This window comes from Rhinolophus sinicus, linkage group LG10, assembly GCF_036562045.2.
Source record: "Rhinolophus sinicus isolate RSC01 linkage group LG10, ASM3656204v1, whole genome shotgun sequence".
Lineage (NCBI taxonomy): Eukaryota > Metazoa > Chordata > Mammalia > Chiroptera > Rhinolophidae > Rhinolophus > Rhinolophus sinicus.
Window position 1 is genome coordinate 71645569 of NC_133759.1, and position 8728 is coordinate 71654296.

At 48.0% G+C, this 8728-nt stretch overlaps 1 long non-coding RNA gene across 2 annotated transcripts; it reads right to left on the bottom strand.

Annotated features, from left to right (window-relative positions):
- Positions 1-6488: 6488 nt before the first annotated feature.
- Positions 6489-8710, bottom strand: LOC109434214 (uncharacterized). Of its 2 annotated transcripts, none has more exons than XR_012489760.1 (3): positions 8123-8710; positions 6940-7097; positions 6489-6849 (listed from the first exon to the last, which is right to left on the bottom strand). It is a non-coding gene; the product is annotated as an uncharacterized LOC109434214 (long non-coding RNA). The 2 variants fall into 2 exon arrangements; XR_002135782.2 differs by having other exon boundaries at positions 8469-8704.
- Between the last annotated feature and the right edge of the window lie 18 nt (positions 8711-8728).

Genomic DNA, 8728 nt, shown 5'->3' on the forward strand with positions numbered 1-8728 from the left:
TGTTTTCAAAGATTTTTAGATTACATACATTAATTTTTCTCACATTCTTTGGGGGGTGTGGGCTGAGCCCGCAAGGTGGCAGTTGCAGGCGTTAACTACAAATATGCTGTGACTGCGATGGCTGACTCCCACCCAGGCCACTTCCCACTTCACAGCTCCACAGGCTCCAGCTCCCTGCTTCAGGGCTGACTCTGGCTCTAGCCGGAAGAAACTTTCAAAAACACAAGTTGGAGCCAAAGCAATCTTAAGGAAAAAGAACAATAATGGAGGTATCACACTTCCTGACTTTGGCTTGTACTACAGGGCTACAATAATCAAAACAGCATGGTATTGGCAGAAAAACAGACACATAGACCAATGGAATAGAATTGAGAACCCAGAAATAAAACCACATAAATATGGACAGATAATTTTTGACAAAGAAGCTAAAAACATACAATGGAGCAAAGACAGCCTCTTCAATAAATGGTGCTGGGAGAATTGGATAGCCACGTGCAAAAGAATGAAACTGGACTGCTATTTGTCACCATGTACCAAAGTTAATTCAAAATGGATCAAAGACTTAAGCATAAGACCTGACACAATAAACTGCATAGAAGAAAACATAGGTACTAAACTTATGGACCTTGGGTTCAAAGAGCATTTTATGAACTTGACTCCAAAGGCAATGGAAGTAAAAGCTAAAATAAACAAATGGGACTATATGAAACTTAAAAGCTTCTGCACAGCAAAAGAAACCATTGACAAAATAAAGAGGCCACCAACTGAATGGGAGAAGATTTTTGCAAACAGTGCCTCCGATAAGGGGCTAGTATCCAGAATATACAAGGAACTCATGCAACTCAACAACAAAAAAACAAACAACCCAATTGAAAAATGGGCAGAGGACTTGAAGAGACATTTCTCCAAAGAGGACATACAAATGGCAAATAGACATATGAAAAAATGCTCAACATCACTAATCATCAGAGAAATGCAAATCAAAACCACAATGAGATATCACCTCACCCCAGTCAGAATGGCTAGCATCAACAAGACAAATAATAACAAATGTTGGAGAGGCTGTGGAGAAAAAGGAACCCTCATACACTGTTGGTGGGAATGCAGACTGGTGCAGCCTCTATGGAAGGCAGTGTGGAGGTTCCTCAAAGAATTACGAATAGAATTGCCATATGACCCAGCAATCCCTCTCCTGGGTATCTACCCAAAAAATCTGAAAACATTTAGAGATAAAGACACGTGTGCTCCAATGTTCATTGCAGCTTTGTTTACGGTGGCCAAGACATGGAAACAACCAAAATGTCCTTCGATAGATGAATGGATAAAGAAGTTGTGGTATATATACACAATGGAATACTATTCGGCTGTAAGAAAAGATGATATAGGAACATTTGTGACAAGATGGATGGATCTTGAGAGAGTAATGCTGAGCAAAACAAGTCAGACAGAAAAAGCAGAGAACCATGTGATTTCACTGATAGGTGGTATATAAACCAAAAACAACAAAAGAACAAGACAAACAAATGAGAAACAGAAACTCATAGACACAGACAATAGTTTAGTGGTTGCCAGAGGGTAAGGGGGGTGGGGGGTGGGGGGTGGGAGATGAGGGTAAGGGGGATCGAATATATGGTGATGGAAGGAGAACTGACTCTGGGTGATGAACACACAATGGGATTTATAGATGATGTAATACAGAATTGTACACCTGAAATCTATGTAATTTTACTAACAATTGTCACCTCAATAAATTTAATTAAAAAAAAAAAAAAAAAAAAACACAAGTTGGATCTTGTCACACTGCATGAAAACACTGGCTGGCTTCCCGGTGCTCTGAGAATTAAATCTGAACCCTGAATTCGGGTAAAAGAGATAGTTGGGATCACAGAAATCCATAGCCCCCTCCCTACCAGCCTCCCTTGCTGTGTGGTCTGTGAGTGAAAGGGTCACTTCCAGGCCTGAGCAGCAAAGGCTGGGGCCTCCCCCAGACCTCTCTTCCCTTGGAGACCATGTGATCTGATGGTATAGCTACATTATGAGGAAGAGCTGTTCAGCCCACATCAGACTTGACATGAGCGAGAAATGAACCTGCACTGTGTCAAGCTGCTAAGCTGGGGGTTTATCTCTGCAGCCTAGCCACACCTGACCATTCCACATGACTTGTGAGGCCCGGCATTTGCCACTTCAGCCGCATCTCATGACCACTTTCCACTCTAGCTGTGCTTAATTTCTTTTACTTCCTAGAACTCCCCTGCACCCCCTCTGCCTCTGGAGGTGCCTTTGCACCTGATGGTCCCTCTACCTGCAATACTCTTCCCCAAGTTCCACCTGCCTACTCTACATATCTGTTGTGAGTTGAACTATGTCCCCCCAAAATATATGTTCGAGTCTTGACCCCTGGTACCTGTGCATATTTTCTTATTTGGAAATAGGGTCTTTGCAGATGTAATCAAGTTAAGAAGAGGTCAAACTGGAGAAGGGGAGGCCCTGAGACTGGTGTCTTGCAAGAAGAGAAGACACACAGAGACAGACACAAGGAAAACGCCATGTGATGACAGGCAGAGATTAGAGTGATGTAGCCACAAGCCAAGTGTCCTAGGGAATTCGGGCTGCTATAACAGAACACCACAGATTGGGGGCTTAAACAAGACTTATTTATTTATTTATCCCTTCTTCCACCTCCTGCCACCCACTCCGGTTAAAGCCTGTTGTTTCTCAGTCTAGTTGTGTAGGACACAGCTCCCTGGCCCATGCTGGTGTTATGAGCCTTGCGCTCCCGGGGCTGAGGCAGTCGGTCGCCAGTGGTCGGTTGGAGGCTCACAGCAGCTCACCGCAGGTCTCGCAGGCTACCGGCCACTCACCCAGCCCAGCTATAGGGAGAGCTGTTGTTCACAGTCTAAGCTGTAGAGGGCGCAGCGCTCTGGCCCATGTGGGACTCGAACCAGTGGCCTCAGCGTTCGGAGCACGGCATTCCAACCACCTGAGCCACGGGGCCCACCAACACACATTTATTTCTCACAGTTCTGGAGGCTGACAAGTCCAAGATCAAGTGGTGGCAGATCTGGTGTCTGGTAAGAACCTGCTTCTTAGTTTACACATGATAGAGGCAGAGAAAGAAGAAAGAAGCACGCTCTCTCTGGTCTCATCTTAAAAACTCACTAATCATAAGGGTGGGGTCATGAGGCACCACCCCCATGACCGCATATAAACCTAATTGCCTTCCAAAGGCCCCACTTCCAAATACCATCACCTTGGGGATTAAGGTTTCAACATTTGAATTTGAGGGGACACACACATTCAGTCCATAGCACCAAGGAACACCAAGGATTGCCAGCCATACCAGAAGCCAGGAGACAGGCATGGAACAGATTCTCCCCTAGAGCCTTGCCAACACCTTGATTTTGGACTTTTGGCCTCCAGAACTGTGAGACAAAAAATTTCTGTTGCTGTACACCACTGTGGTGTACATTAGCTGTGGTGCTTTGTTACAGCAGCCCTAGCTGACTAATACACCATCCATCAGACTTCCACTTCCTCCAGGAAGTGCTCTGTAATGCCCCCCAAAGAAGGGGCCCTCTCAGAGCACAGAGCACACAATATTGACACTGACCATGAGCTCAATGAGCCCCAGCACCAGGTCTGTCCCCTTCACTCTGACACCTCTAGTAGGCACCCCAATACCTGCAGAATGAATAAAAGATGTCTTCACTAGGGTTACAAACGGGTTCCTTGCAGGCTGGATCTGACTCACATGTGCTTGCTTGCCCAGCAGTGTTTTGAACATCTTAACAAATTATTTGCCAACATTTACGCAGTATATTTCTACAAACTGTTCTATTTCCAGTTACTTTTGGAAAATTGTTAGATAAAGTCACAGTGGGCCACAGTTCCACGTGTCCATAGGAGCTGAGACCCACTGCCCCCCAGCAGGTGGGGCAGGTGCTGTCCAGCTCACACCAGCCCCCACCAGGTCCTGTCATCTTACTCCTGGGTCCCTACACTCACTGTCATTGATGGAAAGTATCTGAGATGTCAATCCTTAGCCAGGCCTCCAAGAAGCATGGTTTCTTCATCTTTCAAACAGGATGACAATACTGGCCTGTCAGCACTGCTGCAGAAATCAGAGAATGTGTTTAGCATGGTGCCTGGCGGGTAGCAGGGGGAATGAGAGCTGTTAGAACTACTGGCAGTGAGAAGAGAAGAATCTAAGGGAAGACTCCTCCCCCTGCTGAGCTCCCCTACTATGTCTCAAATCCAATCACCCAAACAGACGTGGAAGGTCTAGAGAAGCTCTACCAGCTGGTGATCCCCGCAAGGTCACATTCTTGCAACAGCCACCCATGCCCAGCTTGAGTCTTAGAGGTAGCCTTTGCCCACCAGAGGCCAATCAGAGACACCTGGGACACTTAAATGGAATTAAACCTCAATGTACAGACCTCATCCTCCCGGTCTCCTCAGGAGCCCGCAAGGCTGCATATAGGGGACACAGCACACAGAGGGGCCCAGCCTGGCTTCATGTCACAATCCTTCATAGCTTTTAAAACTTCACATTCCCAGGCCCCTCTCACTTTTATAAAGCGTTCCAAGCACTGGGCATTGGGATAGGGACAGATTTCGGACCCACTGCTGCAGACCAGGTGCAGGGAAAACCTATAAAACAGCAACGCTCGGCTCCCCCTGAGAGGCAGCAGTGCCTCTTCAAAAGATGGGCCCTGGAGTCTCTTTGTTTTTGGTTTAGCATCTGTTTCTGATTCCCGAACAATTTATCTGTTCACTCATTTATTCAGACCTCGGCTTCAGTTGCCATCAACATGCCCATGCCCATTTCCTGAACTCTAATGCATAAGTATCTCTACTGAACTGTCACCTAAGGACCTCAACCTCAGCATGTCCCAAACTGAGCACATGACATTCCCCTGAGCCGAGACGCTCTGCGGTGTTCTTGGCCATAGAGAATGCCCATACCATCTAGCCACCAGTGCAGGCTAGGAACGTGGCTAGGTCAGCCTGGACACCCCTCTCTCCCTCACATCCCCCTATCCGATCCACCATCTAGGCCTGAATGTACCTTCATTACCTTGTCACCTGCTCTCAGGTTTGGACAACAGGAATATCTGTCAGGGTGGGCTATCCTGTGGTAACAAACAGACCTAAACACCATACAAGATTGTTTCTTACAGATTAACAGTCCTGGGTGGGCATTCAGGCCAGAGGAGCAACTCTCCTCCACGTGGTCATTTAAGGACCCAGGCCCCTTCCATCTTGTGGCTCGGCCATGCCCTCAGGCCTTTTCATCTGCACTCAGCTGTCAGAGGGAACAGGCAGGGAGGAACTAGTGTGGGAGTTTTCATGGTCCAGGCCTGGAGCGGCACACTCCACTTCTACTCACATTCCACTGGCTGGAACTCTGTCATGTAGCCTCACCTTGCTGCAAGGCACTCCGAGAAATGGGCTCAGTTGCTTATATAAATTAGGCAAGGATAGACTGCGTGCCCAGTCTTCATCACAATAGGCTTTCAACCAACTGCATGCTAATGACAATGAAGGGAGACACTGAAAGCTTTCCTTCAGTCAGCCAGCCTTTCAGAGAATGTCACCTGAGCACCCATCTGGGTAACCTGCTGGCCTCCATTATCAGAAGCCACCTCTGCCCCAGGAGCTGAGCCTACTTGCCAGGTGGAGAGATGAATGCTGTATTGGGGAAGCACAGGAGGACAGGGACTTGTGGAAGGCACTAAACCAAGCTGGGGAGATGGGTGGGAAGGACAAGACTTCCCCCAGGAACACACACCTGGGGAAGCACCAACAAGACTGAAGGGGGGTTCTCCAGGCAGAGATGGGGGAGAAGCAGGTAAGGGCAGAGGACATCAAGACTTGAAAAAGCCCCGGCTGCTTGAGGAACTGCAAGTAGCCCCATAGGACAGAGAGAAGTTGAGACCGTGCAGTTGGGCAGGGGCTTTACATGCCATGACAAAGGGTTCCTTTTATCCCCAGGAAACAGGAAGTCATTGAGTACTGGGCCAGCAATAGTCCAGGGGATGGGTGGAAAGGAGGGTACATGAGAGATATTAAGGAGGGGGAGTGGGCAGAACTTTGTGTCCATGTGTGGCTTTGATCCTGACTCCATGCATAGGGCAGGATGGGCACTAAGGCTGGAAATTTGGAGCAGAACCACCCAGTGGAGGGCCTTGAAAGCTGGGCCTGGCAAGGAAGGCAGCGGGTAAACAATGTCTGCCTCTCTCAAGGAGAAAACCACACCATAGGTGACAGCCCCCTTGCTTCCTGGTTACACCTGCCTCTAGCAGCATGGACTGTTTGTCCATTTCTTCTAATACATTAGTCCTTAATGGACAGAAAGTGATCGACAGATGATCCCTTTCAAAGATCAAGTCCAAACCCCTTATTGACAGAGATGGAAACCAAAGGTCAGAGAAGGGGAGTGTTTTAGTCTGTTCAAGCTGCTGTAACAAAATACTATAAAGACTGGGTAGCTTATAAACATTTATTTCTCACAGTTCTGGAGCCTGGGAACTCCAAGATCAAGGTATTGGCGGCCTTGGTGTCTAGTGAGAGCCTGCTTCATAGACAGCTGTCCTCTCACTGTGTCCCCACAGAAGGGGTGAGAGAGCCCTCTGGAGTCCCTTTTATAAGAGCCCTAACCCTATTCATGGGAGCTCCCAAAGGCTCCATCTCCTAATACCATCACATTGGGGGTTAGGATTTCAACATACAAATTTGGGGGGGACACAAACATTCAGTCTACAGCAGGGAGTAACACGTCCAGCAGCACCAGGCCTGGAAGCCAGGCCTCCCCGTTTAGTGTCCTACCAGCCCCTCCAGCCACAGCACCTGGAGATGGGAGACAAGAGGCATGTGAGGTTTTCATCCTCTCACCTCAAGTGCTGAGGACGAAGCACAAATTAGGACACAGAAACCCACCTTTGTCCTACACCGAGAAACAGGAAGCCACATGCTCCTGGGCATGAACAGCAAGGGAGCCAAAGCTCCAAAAGCCACGTCTGTTCCCAGCACAAGGTGGGAACAGGCAGGACTCCCCATGCTGGGCTGAGGAGGAAATAGCCATGAGCCTTCTCCTGCTGTGAAAAGGAAGGATCCTTGGGGTGAGAGTTATGTCTGCATTCCGTCTGTGAACTGGCCCAATCACTTCTCCAAGTCCGGGGCCCGGTCTAGTCTCAGAATGGAAGACAAGACCCTACTGTCTCCTGATCCAGGAAGGTCAAGAGATAGAAGCTCCTCATGCGGGGTCCTCATCCCACACTCCCTCACCTGGCCGATTGCTCAACAACCTCTTGCTTCTTGCCACCTACCTTGCCCCACAGCGTCTCAGAAGTGCCCCCCAAATAACTAAATCCCACTACTCCCTGAAGCCCTACCACCATCTCGAACTGCATACCTCCTGCCCAACCACTTCTCCTTAAATGCACTGTCCCCATATGGCCCCACACTCCACTCCTGAATGCCAGGCCACACCTCCTCCCACGTCCCTCAACACAAATGGAGAGGTCCTTCACCCCGTGTCCCCCAACCTCACTCCCCAAGCAGAGCTTTCTTTACATGATGCAAATACATGTCTAATTTAACATTTTCTAATAGCTACATTAAAAGACTATTAGACAATTAGTAAAAAGGCAAAAAACAGGTAAAATTAATTTTAATAAACTACTTTATTTAGTCCAATCTATCCAAAACATTATAATTTCAACATGTAATCAATATAGAAAATTATTTTACTGTTTTCTTTGGGGGGGGGCTCTTTGAAATGCAGCATGGATTTTACACTTACAGTACATCTCAATTCGGACTAGATACTTTTCAAGTGCTCGGCAGCCACGTGTGGCCAATGGCCACTGTACTGGCCAGCACAGATCTAGACCAGGGGTTGGCAGACTATGGCCAATGGCCTAAATCTGACCTGTTGCCTGATTCGGTATGACCCTTGAACAAAGAATGGTTTTCACATTTTTAAGTGGTTAAAAAAAATCAAAAGAATAGCATTTCCTGACACATAAGTTTTATGAAATTTAAATTTGGTGTCCATAAAGTTTTTGTCAATAAAAATGTATAGAAATATGCTTTATTTCTTCGTAGATTATGTACTTACCTACGTAATATCCTGGATTTTGCCTCTTGGCTCACACAGCGGAAAATACTAATATCTGATCCTGTGCAGGAAAGTTGCCCCTAAACTCTAATACAGAAGCTCCAGATCTGGCTTTGGAATCAGGAGACCCAGCTCTAATCCCGGCTGCGTCCCAACTCTGGGATTTAGAACAAGTCATTTCCACTTTTTGAGCCTCAATTTTCTTCATTTGAAAATCGGGCCAGCACTAAAATGGGTGTAGAGAGTGAAAAACCAGCACAGGCCACGAACTGGTCACTCATTCACTCGTTACCAGTGTCCTGCGCTTCACACTTCCGGTTGCATCACTGGCCACCGACCCCCTCACCTGAGCCAGGGCGCCTGTCTCCTCCGGGGGCGCCTCCACCAGTCGCCTTTTCCCAGCATCCTCAGCAATCTCCGCCTCCACTGGCCGGAGCCCCACATCGGTGGCATCTGGATGACTCTGGCAGCGCAAACCTCCATCTGCCTGGAATAGCCTCCCCTCTTCCTCACCAAATCCTGTTTCCTGCAAGATGACACCCCCGCCACCCCAGTAGCGCCCTCCAGCTCACAGCCCTGTCTAACCTCAGCACTTCCGGCACGCCC